This window comes from Bubalus bubalis, chromosome 4 (genome assembly GCF_019923935.1).
Source record: "Bubalus bubalis isolate 160015118507 breed Murrah chromosome 4, NDDB_SH_1, whole genome shotgun sequence".
NCBI classification, from domain to species: domain Eukaryota; kingdom Metazoa; phylum Chordata; class Mammalia; order Artiodactyla; family Bovidae; genus Bubalus; species Bubalus bubalis.
The window spans coordinates 39,509,480-39,532,288 of NC_059160.1; the positions used below are offsets into that span (position 1 = coordinate 39,509,480).

General features: G+C 38.3%; 1 protein-coding gene across 9 annotated transcripts in view; it reads left to right on the forward strand.

Annotated features, from left to right (window-relative positions):
- FAR2 (fatty acyl-CoA reductase 2) overlaps positions 1–22,809 on the forward strand; it is a 184,954-nt gene that overhangs the window by 64,360 nt on the left and 97,785 nt on the right. Inside the window, exons 1-2 of one of the 9 annotated variants that reach the window (XM_044941295.2) lie at positions 14,178–15,375; positions 20,981–21,099. The exons of 7 other annotated variants lie outside the window; for them this stretch is intronic. The gene's annotated coding sequence lies outside the window, so the exon portion shown is untranslated. Of the gene's footprint in view, positions 1–14,177; positions 15,376–20,980; positions 21,100–22,809 lie in introns of those variants that run through there. One more of the 9 variants, XM_044941294.2, reaches the window with a different exon arrangement.

The window sequence follows — 22,809 nt, forward strand, 5'->3', positions numbered from 1 at the left end:
ACCTCCTCATTCACATATACTAATTTTGTGACATTGGCAAGTCATTTAATTTCTTCTTGTTTCCTAAACTTCCCTTGCTTCATCTCATCAGCATCAAAACAATTGCTAATGTATGGTAGGCAGTTTTTAAATATTTCTGTGAGACAGATAATCAGAGAAACATTACATTTCCTTGTAATCAAGGAAGAAGAAATACAAAGAGCTATCCACAGAAGGCACTTGTTAGTTTCTGTTCCAGGACTGATTTCAAAGCCCAAGCTCTTTATGGCACCTCACCCAAGTGGTGCATGTGGTCAAGTAGAGCTTATGCTGTGTGTGGTCATTTCTACCTCTGGTGGTTGTTTGTCCTTGTAGGTATATAAATAAAAAATGGTAGAGCCTGGGTGCATCAGCTATGACAAGAATGGCTGACTTTTCTGTGGCTAGCTAGGCTTTTCATTAAATGTTCAGATTTGATACCAGTTAGCAGAGGATTATGCTAGCCAACCCAAATTTGATTTATTCTTATAAAAATGCGTATTCAAATTAGAAAAAAAAATCTCACCAGCCTCCCAAGACACAGTACTGGTAACCCTTTATGGACACCACTGTAAAAGTTTGCAAATCCTTTTAAACACAAAGAATAATGACAAAGACACCAGCCCACCAACCACAGTTCAGCAGAGGTGGAAAGTCAACTTCAAATGTCCTGGTATTTTTTTCTTTATCAACTTTATTGAGGAATGACTTATACATGATAAGATACATCTAAAATGAATGAGTTCCAGCCATCATATACACTGATAAAATAACCAGTCAATACCTAGAACAATTCCACAAACCTAGAATGATTCTTCATTCCTTTTCAAATGTCCATCTCTTCCTCTAACCCAGACACCAGGAAACCACTGTTCTATTGTTGACACCATAGATTAATTTTTAATTTATATAAATTAAAAAATAAAGTAAAAATGTAGCATTCATATAAGTATGGAAAGTCAGTCACTACTTTCATGTCTATATTGGTTATATGTACATTTTTATCCATATATGAAGCAGACTGGTGTTGATGGGGCTAATCTTTAGCTCTGTAGAGTCACATTCTTCCTACAGATACTCTTAAATAATCCTGGCAAAGAATTAGATAAGCCCCTTCCATCCTCTTTCTAAGACTTTTCCCAAGTACTTCACATTTACCAAATGCATGCACATCACTGTATTTGACTGATAACAACTGTGTCATGTATTTTATGGCAAGGTTAGTATATTACACATTGAGAAAAATATATTCAGAGAAACTGTGACATTTCTAGCGAGTGGCTGACCAAGAAAGAGAATCCAGTTTTTCCTCTCCTTTTGCAGTAGTCATACCATCATGAACAAGGAAACCTATAATAATAATAAATCCAGCTTTCACATGAATCCCTAGAGAAATATTAATAAGTCCTGTATAACTTTCCAGTCATAACGTTAGAAAATTAAATCGGAAAAGATGGAATTGTGTGAGTGTTCTGAGTTGAACTGTGTCCCTTCTTCTCCCCTGCAAATTCATATGTTGACGTCCTAACCCCAGAGCCTCAGAATGTGCCCATGTTGGGAAATAGGGTTACTGCAGATGTAGTTAGTTAATATGAAATCATACTAAAGAAAGGCAGGCCCATCATCCAGGGTGACCAGAGTCCTTATAAAAAGAGGAAACTTTGCACACTGAGACCCACAGGGATAACAGCATATGAAGAGTGGAGCTATATAGTCACAATCCAAAAAACCACCAGAAGCTAAGAGAGAGGCCTGGAACAATTCATTCTCTGTCATCTCAGGGGGAATGTGGCCTTATCAACACCTTGGTTTTGAGCTTCTGGCCTCCAGAACTATGAGACAACTTCTCTTGTTCCAAGCCACCCAGCTTGTAGTACTTTGTTGCAGCAGCCCAAGGAAACAAATCTAATAGAGCAATGAGTGAGCAATAAGAAAACACAAACTATACTACAACATGAAGAAAGTATATATTTTAACAAGTACACTTAAGATATTTCGCTGAACATTAATGCTGATTAAGATTGTCCAGAAAGTTAATTGATAGAATCAGACATCTTGAAAAGATAAAGAAATTCAGTGTTGTCCCAGCATTGCTCTAACTTGCATCATAGATTAATACACTTTCATGTCTGGAAGAAATAATAAGGTCACCATGCTCAGCCTTTCAGTGGATAATTGAGTGTCTTTGACAATGTACTAGCTAACTGGTTTTTCCAGCCTCTGCTTGGATACATCTGCTAACTCCTAGGGCTGCTGCTGCTAAGTCGCTTCAGTCGTGTCTGACTCTGTGCAACCCCATAGACGGCAGCCCACCAGGCTCCCCCGTCCCTGGGATTCTCCAGGCAAGAACACTGGAGTGGGTTGCCATTTCCTTCTCCAATGCATGAAAGCGAAAAGTGAAAGTGAAGTCACTCAGTTGTGTCCGACTCTTTGCGACACCATGGACTGCAGCCCACTAGGCTCCTCCGTCCATGGGATTTTCCAGGCAAGAGTACTGGAGTGGGGTGCCATTGCCTTCTCCAAACTCCTAGGGCAACCCACTCTATCTTTAGAAGCTTTGATTAAAATAGAATTTTTTAGGTTAAGCTGAACTGTATCTATCTATAGCGTTCACCCATTTATTATAGTTTAATTTTTTAAAGCAAGAAAGAATGCATTTAATTTCCTTTCACAGGTCGGGTCCTTTCAGTGTTTCACATCAATCGTGTCACTCCTAAGTCATTTGCTCCTTGAAATAGCTCTTGAGTTCTTTTTACTATTACTCACATGACACAGTCTGATCAGCTCCATAGAGTGGTCTAGTTTACCTCATCTCTTTTAGAGTGGAACATCTAGATCTTGATAATGGTCACAATAGTGGAGATTAGAATTAAATTAAATATACTATTATTCTAGATAATATCCTTCAATTAATGGTGGCTCAGTGATAAAGAATCTGCCTGCAGTGCAGGATCTGCAGGAGACATGGGTTCAATCCCTGGGTCGGGAAGATCACCTGGAGGAATAAATGGCAACCCACTCCAGTATTCATACTTGGAGAATCCCATGGACAAAGGAGCCTGGCGGGCTATAATCTATAAGGTCCCAAAGAGTCAGATGTGACTGAAGTAACTTAGCTAGCAAGATTATATTAACTTTGGGGAGCGTCACCATATTCAGTTGTTGTTGTTGTTGTTCAGTGGCTCAGTCCTGTCCTATTCTTTGTGACCCCGTGGACTGCAGCACACCAAGCTTCGTCCTTCACCATCTTCCAGAGTTTGCTCAAACTCATGTCCATTGATTGAGTCAATGATGCCATACCACCATCTCATCCTCTATTGTCCACTTCTCCTTCTATCCTTAATCTTTTCCATCATCAGGGTCTTTTCCAGTGAGTCAGCTCTTTGCATCAGGTGGGAAAAGTATTTGATCTTCAGCATCAGTCCTTCCAGTGAATATTCAGAGTTGATTTTCTTTAGGATTGACTGGTTGGATCTCTTTGCTGTCCAAGGGACTCTCAAGAGTCTTCTCCAGCATCACAGTTCAAAAGCATCAATTCTTCCCAGCACTCCACCTTTTTTATTGTCCAGATCTCACATCCTACATGTCTAATGGAAAAACCATAGCTTTGACTATATGGACCTTTGTAGGCAAAGTAATGTCTCTGCTTTTGAACATGCTGTCTAGGTTTGTCATTGCTTTTCTTCTAAGGAGCAAGTGTCTTTTAATATCATTGAGTCAATGATGCCATACTACCATCTCATCCTCTATTGTCCCCTTCTCCTCCTGTCCTTAATCTTTTCCATCATCAGGGTCTTTTCCAGTGAGTCAGCTCTTTGCATCAGGTGGCTGCAGTCACCACCCACAGTGATTGTGGAGCCCGGGAAAATAAAATTTGTCACTGTTTCTATTTTTTCCCCATCTATTTGCCATGAAGTGATGGGACCAGATGCCTTGATCTTCATTTTTTGAATGTTGAGTTATAAGCCAACTTGTTCACTCTCCTCTTTCACCTTCATCAGGAGGCTCTTTATGTTCAGTAATATTGCATAAAATTAACTAAAGTTCCTGAGTCATTTTTTCCACCAAATAAGCTGCATGATGATAGGCTTTGGCTTGATTATCAAGAACCGTATGTGGTCTGGCACTTAGATAATTCATCAAATAAATGAATGAATATATATGTATATACACACATACACACACACACACATATGTGCATATAATACACACAAATGCTAAACAATGCATTCCCTCCTGAACTTACACCATTTGGGAGAAGGGGGTTTGTACTTTATTTTGTTAAGCTCCACCAGAAAATAAATACCTTCTAACCAGTAAAGAATCCTACCATTTGTCACATATCTTCCAGATAGCAAGCACCTTCCATGTGTTCACAAGTTGTTTCTTCTGCACACTTTGATAGCATTGAGAAAAACAGGCATTTTAAGACTTGGTCTATATCTATACTTCAACTTAGACTTGCTGTGTATTCCAGACAAGTATTTAATCCTTTTGTTTTCTCCAGCAGTAAAATGGTACTAACATAAGATATTGTGTGTGTAAATTTAGTTGATTGTGTGTGCATGTGTGTATGCATATCACCAGGATTTTTATGCTAACAAAAATCCTGGGGCTTCCCTGGTGTCTCAGTGTTAAAGAATTAGCCTGCTAGTGTAGGAGACATGGGTTCAACCTCTGATCTAGGAAGATCTCACATGCCACAGGGCAATTAAGCCTTTGTGCCACAACTATTGAACCTGTGCTCTAGAGCCCAGGAGCCAAAACTACGGAAGCTCTTGTGCCCCAGAGCCCATGCTCTGCAACCAGAGAAGCCATCACGATGAGAAGCCTCTGCACCACAACTACAGAGTAGCCCTCATTTGCTGCAACCAGAGAAAAGCCTGTGCAGCAACGAAGATCCAGACCAGCCAAAAAAATAAATAAACAAAATTATTTTAAAAACCCTGTATTTAATCCTTTGTTAATAGTTTTAGTTATAACATAGTGACTTATGGGATCACTTTTCCTTCTGTGTTTATATAACAATCCCAAACTATAACTCTATGTCAAGGAGGAAAGAGTGTGAACTCCATTCTATTTCCATTTTCCAAATGAATAATTCAATCTTATAAAATAATTGACTCTATTTCTTGTGCTAGATGTTCTGTATATTGAATGAAGAAACATTTTTATCTCGACTTGCAGGGATGTTAAAGACTGATGAGATATATTTACAAAGTGCTACACAAGTTAGAGGAAAACTAACTTTGACAGCATCTTGATGGAGACAAGAGTGCTATGTATATCAAGAAAAATCAATATTTCAAAAAGTTGTGTTTCATAAGAAATATTTTGAATAGCTTGAACTCTCTATTTGATATACTTTGGCTCTCTTAGTTACCTTATTGTCACATTAATTTAACTATAGTCATTTTCCTGAGGAACAGTTTCATGTTAGTTTTTCTTTTAAATGAAGCATAACTAAATCTTCAGTTTTCTGTTTAAATTTCAATCAAAAATTATAAAACAATTCAGAAGGTTTTTATTTTAATGACATATAATGAAATCACATTAATCAACCAAGAGTATAGCCCATATAATGATAATGAACACTGTTCAAGGGTTTCACATTATGCCTTTGTTAGAAGAGCTACTAAACTTTGCTAGTGAAAGAAAAATACCAGTGTGATTCTGTTTTTAAATTTCCTAATGGAAAATCCAAACTTTGTGTCGGGATATGACATTCCCTATAAATCACTCAAAGGACAGAGAAATGAAAAGTGATTCATACATAGCCATTTGGTAGCCAATTACTACAGCATATTGCTTAAATGGTTGTATATTTTGGAATAATATAGAACTCCCTGTCCCAGACTGTTTTACATGGTACTTGTGACCATATGTTAGTTTCAGGTAAACCCAATCTTAAATATCCTGTTCTACTGTTGCTATAAGATTGTTTTTATTTTATGAACCAGAATGCAGGTCAGATGTGTTTCTTGCTTAATACATTGACTTTTTTGTGTTAATTATGTCCAGCCATATTTCCAGTTGTATTAAGAAGTAATTGACATAATTGGCTGTGTGAGTTTAAGGTGTACAACATGATGGTTTGATTTACATATATTGTGAAATGATTATTAAAATAGGTCCCACTAACATCCATCTTCTAATATAGATACGTAGATAAAGATAAAATATCAATACGTATATAAAGAAAAGAAAGAAGAGAATGAAGGGAAAACCTTGTGACAAGAACTCAAGATTTACTCTCTTACTGCTGCTGCTGCTGAGTCGCTTCAGTCATGTCCGACTCTGTGCGACCCCATAGACGGCAGCCCACCAGGCTCCCCCGTCCCTGGGATTCTCCAGGCAAGAACACTGGAGTGGGTTGCCATTTCCTTCTCCAATGCATAAAAGTGAAAAGTGAAAGTGAGGTCGCTCAATCGTGTCTGACTCCTAGCCACCACATGGACTGCAGCCTACAAGGCTCCTCCATCCATGGGATTTTCCAGGCAAGAGTACTGGAGTGGGGTGCCATTGCCTTCTCCTTACTCTCTTAAGAACTTTCCTATATATTGTACACCAATGTTAGCTCTAGTCATCACGTTGTACATTATATCCCTAAAACTTAATTATCTTATAACTGGAAGTTTGCATTATTTATACCTTCCTTCAATGCCCCTATCCCCAGTCCTCACCATTAATAACCACAAGTCTGATCTCCTTTTCCATGAGTTTTTAACTTTTTCTCTATACATAAGTGAGATCATACATTTTTTGGTCTTTCTCTATCTGATTTCACTTTAGCATAATGCCTTCAGGATCCATCCTTGTTCTTGCAGATGGTAAGATTTCATTATTTTTATGGAATTAAATAAATAATGGAATAACATTCCATTTTATATACACATACCATACTGTTTTTATTTATCATTCATCTATCAATAGACACAGGCTGTTTCCATGACCCGGCTATTGTAAATAACACTACTATGAAGATAGAATGCAGGTGTCTTTAGGGGTTAGTGTTGTCATTGGATACATTCCTAGAACTGGAATTGTTGGATCATATGGTAGTTCTGTTTTTAATCTTTGAGGATCTTCCATACTGTTTTCTGTAGTCCAGACATTTCTTAAATAACCTCATAATATTTTATTGCATGGCTAAATTAATTTCTTTATTCTTCTGTTCTTTATTCTTTATTCTATTGTCAGATTTTATTTTTTACAGTTTTTTTCCCTTATTATAAGCAATGCAGTGATGAATAGGGACAATATTTTATTAGGAAAAATATAAAATTATAGAGCATGGAAATCGGCCTTCACATGTCTTGGGAAATAAAGAATAAAAAAATCTGAGTGATAATGGGGGAAGACTTAGAGGTATAAAAATGAAAGAAAGAGGGCACCAGAAAGGGTGTGAGAAGGTCCAAGATACAGTTTACTTGCCAGTGTGATCCCAGAACCATCTTTCTACTTGTTTGAAGGTGCCTGGCTCTAACAGAAACCTGGAGTACTTATCAAGACTTCACTTGATCTAAGTAGAAAATGTGTTTTAACTACAAATCTGTGGTTAACATACCCTCTGTATTAGTGGTATTTGGTTAACCACTTAAAGAATATAATAGTTAGAAATTCCCAAAGTATGTTTAGAAATCTGTTTATTGGAAATAAATACATACTCATCAAGATACCACCAATAAAAAACATGAATCTGAACCTGAATCTGTTATAAGGCAAATACTTTAAAATCTGACTTCTACTTCCTCTGCCCTAAAAATAAAACAAATGCATTCTCTTGAAGAAAAAGGAGTCATTGCTAATTCAAGTAACCACTTTCCAGTCCTCATTCTTGCTGACCTGCCTATTCTGTTTACCACTGATCACCACTGTCTTTAATGGTTCCTCTTCATGATTGTGACCTCTACTCTTCATTTCTATTTTTACTTCTCTAGCTGATTTTTCTCTGACTCAGTTTTTATGTTTTACACATAGAGTTACTCAGGTGCTCTCTTCCCTTCTGTATTCTTTACTATCACTTGCAAAGTTATCCACATGCATTTGACCCTCAAATTTGTGTCCACTCTATATCTATTTTCAGATCCTCAAAAAGGATGAATTAAAAAAAAAATGACATCTAGAAAATTGCTGGAAAACAAGGATAAAGAGGAAAATGTTAAAAAGCACCTGTAAGGGAGAAAAGTTATATTCAGAAAAACCACAGTAAGAAAAACAACTGACACCTCCTCAGAAATAATGAATTTATGTCCAAGATAGTTACCACTATTACCTACCAAATGCTTCTCAGGTGGAACTAGCAGGAAAGAGTCTGCCTGCCATTGCATTTGCCACAGGAGACTTGGGTTTGATCTCTGGGTCGGGAAGGTCCCCTGGAGGAAGAAATGACAACACACTCCAGTATTCTTACTAGGAGAATCCCATGGACAGAGGACACTTGTATGCTACAGGTCATAACGTTGCAGAGAGTCAGACACGACTGAAGCAATTTAGCAGGCGCAGGGCTTATATGAGAAATTAAATGGGTTAATATTATTAATCACTTAATAATACTGAACAGTATCTGGCACAAAGTAAATTCTAAATAAATGTTTGTTATGTAAAATAAAAGCTACATGGTAGTTGGTATTGTAAATTGTTAAAATATCTCTTTGGAAAAAATTTCCTGAAGCAAATGAGACAATGTCAAACACTAACTTATGTGGCATTTACTTTTTCCTTCATACTTTCTATAATCATGTACTATTAGTATTATTGCTGCTGCTGCTAAGTCACTTCAGTCATGTCCAACTCTGTGTGACCCCATAGACGGCAGCCCACCAGGCTTCCCCCGTCCGTGGGATTCTCCAGGCAAGAACACTGGAGTGGGTTGCCATTTCCTTCTCCAGTGCATGAAAGTGGAAAGTGAGAGTGAAGTCGCTCAGTCTTGTCCGACTCCTAGCAACCCCATGGACTGCAGCCTACCAGGCTCCTCCGTCCATGGGATTTTCCAGGCAAGAGTACTGGGTGGGTTGCCATGGCCTTCTCTGACTAGTATTATTACAACAAGACAATTTTGATACAAGGTATGATCCATGGAAACAGAGACTTTATATAGTTCACTGTGTACCTCAGCACCTAGAACAGTACCTACTCCTCTATAAATTAGCTTATACCATGAAGATGAGAAAATGCTGTTTGAAAATAGTTCCTTATATGTTGCAACTATGTACACAAGAAAGAAAAGAGGACAGATAAATAGAGTTTAGACCCATTTAAGTTCTTAAAAATTGAAATTGGGTTATTTAGAAAAATATAAATAATTTTGCAATTGCTTATATCTGTAGTGCAGATAATCAGCCCTTTCATTTTCAAAAGACCCCAAGGAGGAATATGATAGCATCATTTAGATTTTTCTAAAAGCTTTAGTGTTTCTTATTCAGATATAGAAAACTTTTTTTTTTCCTTCTGGAGGATTGTGTTTAGGATCAAATCATTTATTATTATGGTACCTTACTGCGTGCTTGCATGCTACACCGCTTCAGTTGTATCTGACTCTTTGCCACCCTATAAACTGTAGCCCACGAGTCTCCTTTGTCCATGGGATTCTGGAGGCAAGAATACTGGAGTGGGTTGCCATGACCTCCTCCAGTGGATCTGCTCAACCCAGTGATCGATTCTCAACCCAGCAATCTCCTGCAGCTCCTGCATTACAGGCAGATTCTTTACTGCTGAGCCACTGGGGGAGCCCATGGTACTGATTATGCATCAAGACAATTTTAGCGCTAGAAGGGGACTTAGAGATCATCTGTGCGTATTACAAATGAGCTAACTGAGCTCACTGAGGTTACAGGGCTAATCAGTCACAGAGCTGGGGCTAGAACCCAGGGCTCCTCTTTGACATTCAAGGTTAGTTTTTAATGGACTCTGGCCTTGGCAGATCTTATTTAAAGATTTCCTTCACTTTTTCACATTCGCTGTTAGATTTTCCTTGCTAATGGATGTCAGTTATAGAGTTAGATCAAGAGCAGTATTCTTTTGGGGAATACAGTGGAAAGCTTAGACTAGTTTCTTACCATAAATTGAAAGCAATAGGAATCCTATGGGTAAATAATTTTGAGTATATAGGAAAGATTTTTAATTTACAGTAATCCTAAAGAAAATCCCCTGAAGAAGGAAATAGCAACCCACTCCAGAACTCTTGCCTAGAAAATTCCATGGACAGAGGAGCCTTGTAGGCTATAGTCCATGGGGTCGCAAAGAGGTGGACATGACTGAGCAAATATTGGAATTGGAATCCTAAAGAGAGGTAGAGTTTGTTCTCTTAAATGAGTTGCTATATTTCTCTATTCATCTAATGGATGACTTTGACATTAATATGGAAAAATCTAAAACTTAATCTTAAAGTCAAGGACTTTGTACTATTCATTAGTACTTCCTGTAGGAAAATGGTGATTTACCATTTTAAAAAGTACAAAAATATTTATGACTAGTGTAAGTGCACATTTTTTTTCTCCATGCACCAATATTTCCTCTCTTTATCCTCTGTCCTATCTCCTAATTAGGATTTTTGGAGACTGATATATTTTGAAAGCAAGTGACTGTTTTCAATTAGAAAAATGCAAATATCCTAATTATTATTGGTTCCTTCTCTTTAAAATATATTCAAGCTGAGCTGAAATTTAACTGCTGTAAATACCCCTTCTATTTAATTTATTTTGGGGGGTTTCCAATTTATCAAGTTATTTTAAATATTTTGTTTCTACTGCATGATATACTTCCAGTTTTCTCCCCTTTCTAGTCCTACTATTGTGCTGTGTGCCTAACAATGTTATGTCATTATTATTACCACTAATGTTAGAAAATGAGTTTGTTTAAGGATCAATGTGAATAGTAACTTTTATTTTAAATGGGGGAAAAAAAAACCTAGAGATGATACTTTGGGAAGTATTTTAAGTTTTCTATGTTTGATTTTATGACCAGCCCCTCTTCACCTTTATTAACCAACTGTCATAAGAAAACGTGTCTCTGATCATTACAAGCTCTTTTAATCTTTGAGAATTTTTTTCACAAATGCCCTGTGTAGAGACTGAATCATAAGTTAACCATCAGTTCAGTTTAGTTCAGTGGCTCAGTTGTGTCTGACTCTTTGTGATCCCATGGACTGCAGCACGCCAGGCCTCCCTATCCATCACCAGCTCCCAGAGTTTGCTCAAACTCATGTCCATTGAGTCGGTGATGCCATCCAACAATCTCATCCTCTGTCGTCCCCTTCTCCTCCAGCCTTCAATCTTTCTCAAAATCAGGGTCTTTTCCAATGAGTCAGTTCTTCTCATCAGGTGGCCAAAGTATTGGAGTTTCAGCTTCAATATCAGTCCTTTCAATGAATATTCAGGACTGATTTCCTTTAGGATTGACTGGTTGGATCTCCTTGCAGTCCAAGGAACTCTCAAGGGTCTTCTCCAACACCACAGTTCAAAAGCATCAATTCTTCAGCATTCTGCTTTCTTTATAGTCCAACTCTCACATCCATACATGACTACTAGAAAAACCATAGTCTTGACTAGATGGACCTTTGTTGGCAAAGTAATGTCTCTGCTTTTCAATATGCTATCTAGGTTGGTCATAACTTTTCTTTCTTCCAAGGAGTAAGCATCTTTTAATTTCATGTCTGCAGTCACAATCTGCAGTGATTTGGGAGCCCCAAAAAATAAAGTCCGTCACTCATTCCACTGTTTCCCCATGTATTTGCCATGAAGTAATGGGACTGGATGCCATGATCTTAGTTTTCTGAATGTTGAGTTTTAAGCCAACTTATTCATTCTCTTTCACTTTCATCAAGAGGCTCTTTAGTTCTTCTTCACTTTCTGCCATAAGGGTGGTGTCATCTGCATATCTGAGGTTATTGATATTTCTCCCAGCAATCTTGATTCCAGCTTGCACTTCTTCCAGCCCAGCGTTTCTCATGATATATTCTGCATATAAGTTAAATAAGCAGGGTGACAATATACAGCCTTCATGTACTCCTTTCCCGATTTGGAACCAGTCTGTTGTTCCATGTCCAGTTCTAACTATTGCTTCCTGACCTGCATACAGATTTCCTAAGAGGCAGGTCAGGTGGTCTGGTATTCCCATCTCTTTCAGAATTTTCCAGAGTTTGTTCTGATCCACACAGTCAAAGGCATTGGCATAGTCAATAACGCAGAAATAGAGGTTTTTTTGGAACTCTCTCAGTTTTTCAATGATCCATCAGATATTGGCAATTTGATCTCTGGTTCCTCTGCCTCTTCTAAATCCAGCTTGAACATCTGGAAGTTCATGGTTCACGTGTTGCTGAAGCCTGGCTTGGGAAATTTTGAGCATTACTTTACTAGTGTGTGAGATGAGTGCAGTTGTGCGGTAATTTGAGCATTCTTTGGCATTGCCTTTCTTTAGGATTGGAATGAAAACTGACCTTTTCCAGTCCTGTGGCCACTGCTGAGTTTTCCAAATTTGCTGGCATATTGAGTGTAGCACTTTCATAGCATCACCTTTCAGGATTTGAAATAGCTCAACTGGAATTCCATTTCTTCCACTAGCTTTGTTTGTAGTGATGCTTCCTAAGGCCCACTTGACTTCACATTCCAGGATGTCTGGCTCTAGGTGTGTGATCACACCATTGTGATTATCCGGGTCATGAAGATCTTTTTTGTATAGTTTTTCTGTGTATTCTTGCCACCTCTTCTCAATATCTTTGCTTTTGTTAGGTGCATACCGTTTATGTCCTTTATTGAGAGACTAGAGATCTCTTCAAGAAAACAGAGATACCAAGGGAACATTTCATGCAAAGATGGGCTCAGTAAAATAGAGAAGTCAACCGTAGTAATATTTCAGTTCAGTTGCTCAGTTTTGTTGACTCTTTGCGACCCCATGAATGGCAGCACGCCAGGCCTCCCTGTCCATCACCAACTCCCGGAGTCCACCTAAACCCATGTCCATTGAGTTGGTGATGCCATCCAACCACCTCATCCTCTGTCGTCCCCTTCTCCTCCTACCCTCAATCTTTCCCAGCATCAGGGTCTTTTCAAATGAGTCAGCTCTTCGCATCAGGTGGCCAAACTATTGGAGTTTCAGCTTCAACATCAGTCCTACCAATGAACACCCAGGACTGATCTCCTTTAGAATGATTGTTAAGCAGAAGTTATTCTGATACTTGTTAAAAATGGCAGGAAGACTTTATTCCAGACTATTGCGATAGCGGAAGAGGTTGAACTCAACTCCAAGTACAAACAGGGATGAGTAGGACTTTATAGCTGGTGACAGGATGAGGGAGAGCATGGAAGATTACTAAGAGGAGCTCCTTAAGATATTTATGATATTAAGGTGGGGATGAGGAAAGGAACTTGGTTAGATACCAAGGTGGAGGAAGAGGACCTTTATTGGATTTGTAGAGTGGGAAAGATTCTTAATAAACTGACTAAGGAGTCTTTTCTAAAAATGGATTCAGCAGGTCAAGGTTGAGACATTGCCAAGAAGAGGGCTCAAAGGAACTTGATTAAAGTTTGGTCAAGAAGGGAGTCTTTGTGACCATAACCTTTCTACATTTGGATTTACTCACTAATATGGATGATGATCTGACTGTCACTCAGATTATCAGCTCGTTATTGCAAAATTAAGGCCCAAATGAAAGAAAGTAGGGAAGCCCACTAGGCCATTCAGGTATGACCTAAATCAAATCTCTTATGATTATACAGTAGAGCTGACAAATAGATTCAAGGGACTATATCTGATAGAGAGAGTGCCTGAAGAACTCTGGATGGAGGTTCATAACATTGTACAGGAGGCGGTGACCCAAACTGTCCTCAAGAAAAATAAATGCAAGAAGGCAAAGGGGTTGTTTGAGGAGGCCTTACAAGTAGCTGTGAAAAGGAGAGAAGCATAAGGCAAAGGAGAAAGGGAAAGATATACCCAGCTGAATGCAGAGTTCCAGAGAATAGCAAAGAGAGATAAGAAAGCCCTAAGTGAACAATGCAAAGAAATGAAGGAAGACAGAATGGGAAAGAGTAGAGATTTCTTAAAGAAAATTAGAGATACCAAGGGAACATTTCATGCAAAGATAGGCACAATAAAGGACAAAAATGGCAAGTACCTAACAGAAGCAGAAGAGATTAAGGAAAGGTGGCAAGAATACACAGAAGAACTATACAAAAAAGTCCCATAGACAGAGGACCCTACTGGGCTACAATCCATGGGGTCATAAAGAGTTGGACATGACTGAAGCGACTTAGCACACATACTCACATGGCTCAATTTAGAATGCTAGAAATACTGTCCTAGTTTTATATCTGTGGAAGATAAGCTCTGTTATCATTCATAATGAAAGGTGAGTGGAATCAAGTCTTTATCAGCATGAAGTCTTTTAGCACAACTGTACCCACACTAATGATTTGTTCCAAGTGAAATCCAGGAAATCCAATCAAACTCAGAGAATGATGAGAATATTTGTAGTATTTGTATTGAACTATTTGCCAGGCACTACCCTGGATAATTTATGTAAATTAATCATGCAAATCCTTACTGCAATCTTCTGATGTAAGTACTATTACAATATCACCCTCATCCCAGGATTACAGGCAGAGAAACTAAAGCTCATAGTAGTTACAAAACACATCCAAAGTTACTTAATTAAAATATGTCAGAGTACCTAAGTGATATAACTTTTGGAATAGTGCTCCTAACCATTGTACATTCCTGCTTCTGTGAAATCTCTAGCCCTCCTTTTTCCCAAGCAAACACAGACAACTGGGAGTTGAGTGAAGGGGCAGTGGAAGGATATATTAATATGTTTGTGGAAGTCCATGTATTTGGCACATTCTTCACATTTAGAGCTCTTTCTTTCCACTACCTAGTGCAGTACTTTAGATAGCAGGTCACCAGTAATTTTGTTTTGTTGGATGAATGATGAGTGAATAAATTGCTACATGATATTCAGTTCCTGATAACCAGTGAAATAACCAAATTAAAGTTTCTCAAACTCTGGCACACCAAGGAGGACTGCAATGGCAATATTTTAGGACAAGAAAGCATTCTCTGCATTTCACAATACACAGGTGATTGCAACAGTTCCCGGGAGCTCCACTCACAGAGCCCTCCTGTCAGCTTGGGCTGAGCTGGACCTCCGTCACATGTATATAACAGTGCAATGAACCTTCCTCTCCTGAGCTTTTAGATCTCCAGTGATGAGAGGCTGTTGGGTCATGGGATGCTGTGGACGCTCCTATCATTGCTTCTTAGGCCTGATTTAAATTCTTCTGCTACATTTCCTGCTCAACTCTTACCTTCCCTTTTTGTCCAAGAGAAACCTGAAGCCTGGGGAAAAAAAAAAAAAGACAAAAGGTAAGAAGAAAACAAGAAATGAACAGAGTCCTAGACATTTCTAAAGTTATTAGTAGGAGTGACAAGCTAAATGAGCCTTGGGGTGACAGACTGGTTCTTTTATTTCATTTTCACTTTTCCATGGTCTCCACTATAGCTCATCAGAACTCATTTATCCTAAGAAATCAATTACTTCCTGTGAAGTAGAATCAATAAATCTGCAATGTTCTAAATTGCTTAAAAATGAGTACTTGGTTCACCTGGGGCTGTGAAGTATAAGCCAAATAATGGTTTTGAGTTATTTAAATGTTTGAATGAAGAAAAATTGCTTTCTGCTATGACTGCATGACATGAAATGCTGAACTTTTGTGGAAGCCAGGGACCAGTGGGGTTGGGTGGAGGTGGTTGTTGGTGATGTCTGAAATTCAATTCTGCCCTGAGTGTGTGCATTACCAAGTGTCACTTCAGCATGTCTGGTGGAAGTTGACAGTCTAAGAGTTTTTATATGGGGTTCAAACATAGACTACAGTAGCAAGAAACTTGAGAGCTCCAGGGAGGAATATGATATTTCAGGTGCATTTGGTTATTTTATTGAATTTGCCTGGAAAAATCCATTTAAAACTTTAATTTGCATACTCAGAGCAGAGGTTAATCATTCCATCTCATGCCTGACATAGATGTGTGTGCGTTTGTGTGTATGTGTGTGTGTTTTCATTAAATAAGCAACTTCAAAGTGTTCAAAAGGCAGCTTGTTGTATTTCCTTGGACATGGGGGAATTGGACTGGGACATTCATTCTATATTTTGCCAACATTTTTGTTTCACCTGGCTTCTCCATGGCACATGTTCTAAGTGTATAAATACCAAAGAAATGATTTGTTAGACTTAGGCAGTGTTTTAAAAAGATATTAAAAGCACATTTAAATTGCAAAGTGAAATTAGTACAAGAGTATCAAAGACCTAGGATTGTATAGACTAACTGAAAGGTCACTACTCTGTGCTTAATTGACTCATGTTCTTTTTTGAAGTAAATGGATACAAAAGTAATGCTAATTAACTTGTAGTCAGTTAACTTTGTAAATAAAAAACACTTTCAGACTGGTTGCTTATCCTCTCTGAGCCTCAGTTTTCTCATTTGTAATAATCATGCCTGCCTCAAATGGTTGTTGTAGGAATAAGTAGGATAATACATATGGAACCCTTACCAGAAGGCTTGGCACAGAAGGTCCTGGCTGTTCTTGTTATTGCTGTTGTTAGTCAAAGTTCAGGGCTGTAGGACAGCTCCAATTATCTTTTACTCTAAACAGTTAGCATAAATTTTTCCCAGTGGGAAAATTGGATGGAGGGACTCCGGACTGCTCTATAATAACAGTGTCAGTGAGAACTTATATAGGACTCTGGCCTTCCTGGCTAACTCCGGAAGTTGGTGATGGACAGGGAGGCCTGGCGTGCTGCGATTCATGGGGTCGCAAAGAGTCGGGCACGACTGAGCGACTGAACTGAACTGAACTGAACTGAGTAGGAATGTAGAACAAAGGCTGATGTGGAAATTTTAAGATAAGCAGCAAGAGTTAAGGAAGCGATCATGCTCCCTGAGTGGGGCCACCGCAGCTTTGCTCGGCAGTTGTCACCTGGAGTGCACTCAAGGCCTCAGCTTGAGTGAGCTCCAAAAATAATTCCAGTTTCCTTATTTTCAAACTGAACAACTTATAGGGGTGAAGATGCACAGTCTTTACCCTGAGCATATATATTTAAGGGCCTCTCACTAGTTTTGTGCAGAAGGAAACAAGCTCTGGAGACAGAATTCCTGGGTTCAAATTCCTGTTCTTGTCTTGCCATCAGACTGGCATAGGTTACTTAAGCTCCCTGAGAGGAGAGGCTTCATTAGTCACCTCATGTAGTTATTGTAAGGATTAATGTGGGACATTTTCTGCAACTGTTGTGCATGCTAAGTCACTCCAGTCATGTTCTACTGTTTGCAGCCTTACGGACTGTAGCCTTCCGAGTTCCTCTGTCCATGGGATTCTCTTGTCTAGCGTACTGGAGTACTGCTGCTGCTGCTGCTAAGTCACTTCAGTTGTGTCTGACTCTGTGCGACCCCATAGCCGGCAGCCCACCAGGGCCCCCTGTCCCTGGGATTTTCCAGGCAAGAACACTGGAGTGGGTTGCCATTGCCTTCTCCAATGCAGGAAAGTGAAAAGTGAAAGTGAAGTTGCTCAGTTGTGTCTGACTGTTAGCAACCCCATGGACCGCAGCCTACCAGGCTCCTCCGTCCATGGGATTTTCCAGGCAAGAGTACTGGAGTGGGGTGCCATTGCCTTCTCCGACTGGAGTACTAGTCTCAATAAATGTTAGTGACGCATTTATTCCTTTGGCTCAACGATATTTTCACTGAGAAGTGTTAAAATAGAAACAGGCATATTAAGACTTTCAAGAGTTTATGTGAGTGAAAATCGATTAGAATGAGGCAGCACCAAAGCATAAAAGATTAGAAACCTTCTGTTAACAGAGGTTAGAGGAAAGACTGATAGAGAAGAGATGGAAGCAAAGCAAGAATATTATTTGATTGGCTGTAGCTTATGCAGTTGTATTATTGGAGAAAGCCTAGTTCACTGTGATTGGTTATCCTTGTGTGTGCGTGCTAAGTTGTGTAAGTCCTGTTGGACTCTGTGCAACCCCATGGGCTGTAGCCTGCCAGGCTCCTCTGTCCATGGAATTCTCCAGGCAAGAATACTGGAATGGGTTGCCATTCCCTTCTTCAGGGGATCTTCCCTACCCTGGGATCAAACCCACATCTCTTATGTTTCCTGAACTGGCAGGTGGGTTCTTTATCACTAGCGCCATTTGGGAAGCCCATGATTGTCCTTGCTGCTGCTGCTGCTAAGTCACTTCAGTCGTGTCCGACTCTGTGCGACCCCATAGACGGCAGCCCACCAGGCTCCCCCGTCCCTGGGATTCTCCAGGCAAGAACACTGGAGTGGGTTGCCATTGCCTTCTCCAATGCAGGAAAGTGAAAAGTGAAAGTGAAGTCGCTCAGTCATGTCTGACTCTCAGGACCCCATGGACTGCAGCCTACCAGGCCCCTCCATCCATGGGATTTTTCAGCCAAGAGTACTGGAGTGGGGTGCCATTGCCTTCTCCAATGATTGTCCTTAGGTTTTGCTTTTTAAAAAAATTAATTAATTAGGCTACGGTGGATCTTAGTTGCAGCATGAGGGACCTAGTTCCCTAACCAAGGATCAACCCTGGTCCCCTGTATTGGGAGCACAGTCTTAGCCACTGGACCACCAGGGAGGTCCCAGTTTTGTTTTGTTTTAACTTGGAGGCTAAAGTCACAGGCTAAAATTACAGGCTAAAGTTTTGATTTGCTTATGCAGGTTATTAAACCATTAAAGCCACCTCAGTCTAATAGCCTCCTTGTTTAGTAAATTTAAGAAGTATTAGAGATACTTGTGATTTTATTGTATGGTTTCCTCTATGAGTTTTGACTCAAGAGTAAAGGAATTTGGAGAAAGAGGAATTAGAAGTCCTGTTCTCAAACCCATAGACAACTCTGTACTTGCTTCATTTAGTATTTATGAAGACATTCAGTAACTGTCTTCAGGATTTAAATGGTGGCTCTTTTCACTTTTAATAGTGAAGGTTTGGAAAGTACCAAAACAAGATCTTTTTTACTAAAATAGCTGTTAAGGTGTTTATTAGCAAAAGTTCATATGCAAATATTGCTCCAGAAAAAGATTTAAACTTTTCCAAATTATTTTGGGAACACAAGTGGTGAGTTTTTTCCAAAATGAAATTCTAATACATTCAAAATCATTGAGATTTTGTTGGGCTTCCCTGGTGGCTAAGTGGTAAAGAATCCGCCTGCCAATGCAGGATACACATGTTCTATCCCTGGGTCGGGAAGATCCCCTGGAGAAGGAAATGGCAACCCACTCCAGTATTCTTCCCTGGGAAATCCCACAGAGAGAGGAACCTGGTGGGCTACAGTTCACGGAGTCACAAAAGAGTCAGACATGACTCACCAACTAAACAACACCAAATTGTGGAATAAACATTTATTTTCTGCCTATCTTGTCAGAGAGTTTGGATATATGTCTAATTTTCACATTTTTTTCATTTTACTTTGAAATCACTTTAGTCTTAATTGCATTCTGGTTTGGAGCCAGTGTGTGGACCCTCTAAATTCTTCTAAAGAGATATTTTGAATAATGATACAGAGAACTACTAAATTATTTTAGAGGAAAAATGGCAAAATTTGGGAAGATGGGAGAGGTAACTTTGCAGAGCTGCATACAAAACCATGATGAAGTAGTTTATCTGAATAAACATAAGATGCTGACTTATTTTTGAAAACTTCTTTTTCTTAGATCTTTACAAAATAAGATTCAAAAATAAAATTTAAAGCAAATACCGCTTCCTCCTTTATAAGAAAATTATTTTTTCTATCTTGGAGAGGACTGCAAGATCTCTTCGAGTGTGGAGGTAGCCAGGTGTCTTCAGAGCACCTTCTGTGCTATAATTGTTATAAATTCTGATCATCTGGTATTCGTCAACAGACTTGTCCTCTTGTTTGCTAAGAGTTGAAGGCATTTTGATTGGCAGTATTAAAAAGAAGCTAATAGAAAAGTTTAAGAAAATAATTTAAAGAAGAAATAGAAATGTTATAATGAGGATCTCTGAAACAAAACATTGTCAGTATAAATGGATAATGGTCTATCTATCATCTCAGATATGGTAGTTTCTTAATATCTATTTAAATCCTGATAACATGCATTCTCCCTTTCATCTTTTCAGGGCTTAATGAACAATGAATGTATAATTTTAAATTATGAGTAAAAAGTAGTAGAAATTATTTCACAATTGATTCTCTGTTGAGTAGATACTCTATGTATTTATAACATTTGCTCCAAGACATTCTGCATCATCCTTTTTGATTTTTGTCTTTTATACAGGGATATTATGACTGGTTGTCTCCAGGCAGTTTTATCTGCGCAGATTGCTTTATTAAACAATCAATTTTTCAAAAACACTATGAAATAAGAACTTCTAGTGTCAGCCAAGGAAACATCTAAAAGAGCAGCATTTTCTTGACTACAGAAAAAAAGGTCTTTTCCTAAGAATTTTTATGTTGCATTTAGTTTCCAAGGGCAATTAACGTCTACTCTATTTAAGACATAACACTAGGACAGAATAATAGCCACAAATTGGTATACTTTTTCACAGGTATATTTTGCTAAGGTCAATAAAATTGGTTTCCATTTTGTTTTTTGGTTTTTTTCAGAGTAGATTTGTCAAGTCTTATTACCTTCACCAACCTAATTTACATTCTTCTCAGAAAATATTGTCAAGGTTCTACTTTTCAGACTTTGATATTGGTTATTTTGTTTCCAGATTTTTTTTAAAATAGAATTTTTAGTTTTAAAATATAGGGGTGATATCTGTTTTTTTTTTTCTTCTGAAAAGTGGAACCCTCTCTCAGGATTACATTTATTTTAAAGGTTTAAATTTTAAACAAGTTATTATGTTTTAAGTATTGAAATATCAGAAACCTTAGAGAAACTTGCTATAAAATTGATTGTTTTCATAGTGATTTATTCCAATTTCTTTACATCACATTCTGGCAGAAAATCTTCATTTTCCCTGAAGAGTGAATATCTCTGGTTGGCATATGAAGTATTTGAGAGTTGAACTCATAGAAGAATGTCTTCATCTTGAGCAGAAGATAAACACAGAGACTATTAAGGTTTTGTTTCTTCATTTGCGGAAACTCGGCAATGTTCTTTCTGTAGCTACTTTAGTTTTGACATTCTTTGCAGTTATGTCAACAATATTGTTTCTAGAAACATTTCTACCCATGATGGAATATATTCTAAAGCCCATCTTCCCCACGGAGTATGGTATGCTGAGTTTTCCTTTATAGTTTACCTGAGTATGATAACTGATGTATTTTGGAATTGTAGTCTGTTTTTAATTCTTCTAAGGATGAGAAACAAAATAAGGTGTGAGGTTCCTGAGAGGTATCTGGCATATTTTAACGGACTCAAATGAAAAACTAAGGTGTTCAGTTCAGTTCAGTCACTCAGTCATGTCCGACTCTTTGCAACTCCATGGTCTACAGCACGCCAGGCTTCCCTGTCCATCACTAACCCCCGGAAGTTGAACAAATTCATGTCCATCGAGTCGGTGATGCCATCCAACCATCTCATCCTCTGTCATCCCCTTCTCCTCCCACCTTCAATCTTTCCCAGCATCAGGGTCTTTTCCAATGAGTCGGTCTTCACATCAGGTGGTCAAAGTATTGGAGTTTCAGCTTCAACATCAGTCCTTCCAATGAATATTCAGAACTGATCTCCTTTAGGATGGACTGGTTGGATCTGCTTATAGTCCAAGGGACTCTCAAGAGTCTTCTCCAACACCACAGTTCAAAAGCATCAATTCTTTGGCTCTCAGCTTTATTTATAGTCCAACTCGCACATCCATACACGACTACTGGAAAAACCATAGTTTTGACTAGATGGACCTTTTTATCTGCTTTTATGTCTCTGCTTTTTAATATTCTGTCTAGGTTAGTCTTAGCTTTTCTTCCAAGGAGCAAGAGTCTTGTAATTTCATGATGCAGTCACCATCTGCAGTGATTTTGGAGCCCAAGAAAATAAAGTCTGTCACTGTTTCCATTGTTTCCCATGAAATGATGGGACCAGATGCCATGATCTTAGTTTTCTGAATGTTGAGTTTTAAGCCAACTTTTTCACTCTCCTCTTTCACTTTCATAAAGAGCCTTTTAGTTCTTCTCTTGCTGCCATAAGGGTGGTGTTATCTGAATGTCTGAGGTTATTGATATTTCTCCTGGCAATCTTGGTTCCAGCTTGTGTTTCATCCAGCTCGTCATTTTGCATGATGTACTCTGCATATAAGTTAAATAAGCAGAGTGACAACATACAGCCTTGATGTACTCCTTACCTGATTTGAAACCAGTCTGTTGTTCCAAACTCAGGTGTGAGGCTTGGGAATCTGATTTTTAAATGAGTTCTGCAAGTGGTCCATATGGGCATCACTATTCTAGCAATTCTACTTTAAATTCATGATATACCTGCTGACAACTTCATCTCTCAAATTAAAGAAAACACTTACATGAAAAATAAAATAGTCCTGAGAAGACAAAAGAAATTGGTTGATGAAGTAAAGGCGTCGAAAGTTTATAATGTAAACTTTGAGGCTTTTATTTTATTTTGTTTATTTTGTAATTGAAGTATAGTTGATTTACAATGTTGTGTTAGTTTTAGGTGTAAGCACAGTGAGTGAGTTATATATATATATATATATATATATATATATATATATATATATAGTAAAGAACCTGAAAATATATATGTATATATAGGGTAAAGAATCTGAAAAAATATATATATATTTTCAGATTCTTTACCTTTTGTAGATTATTACAAAACATTGA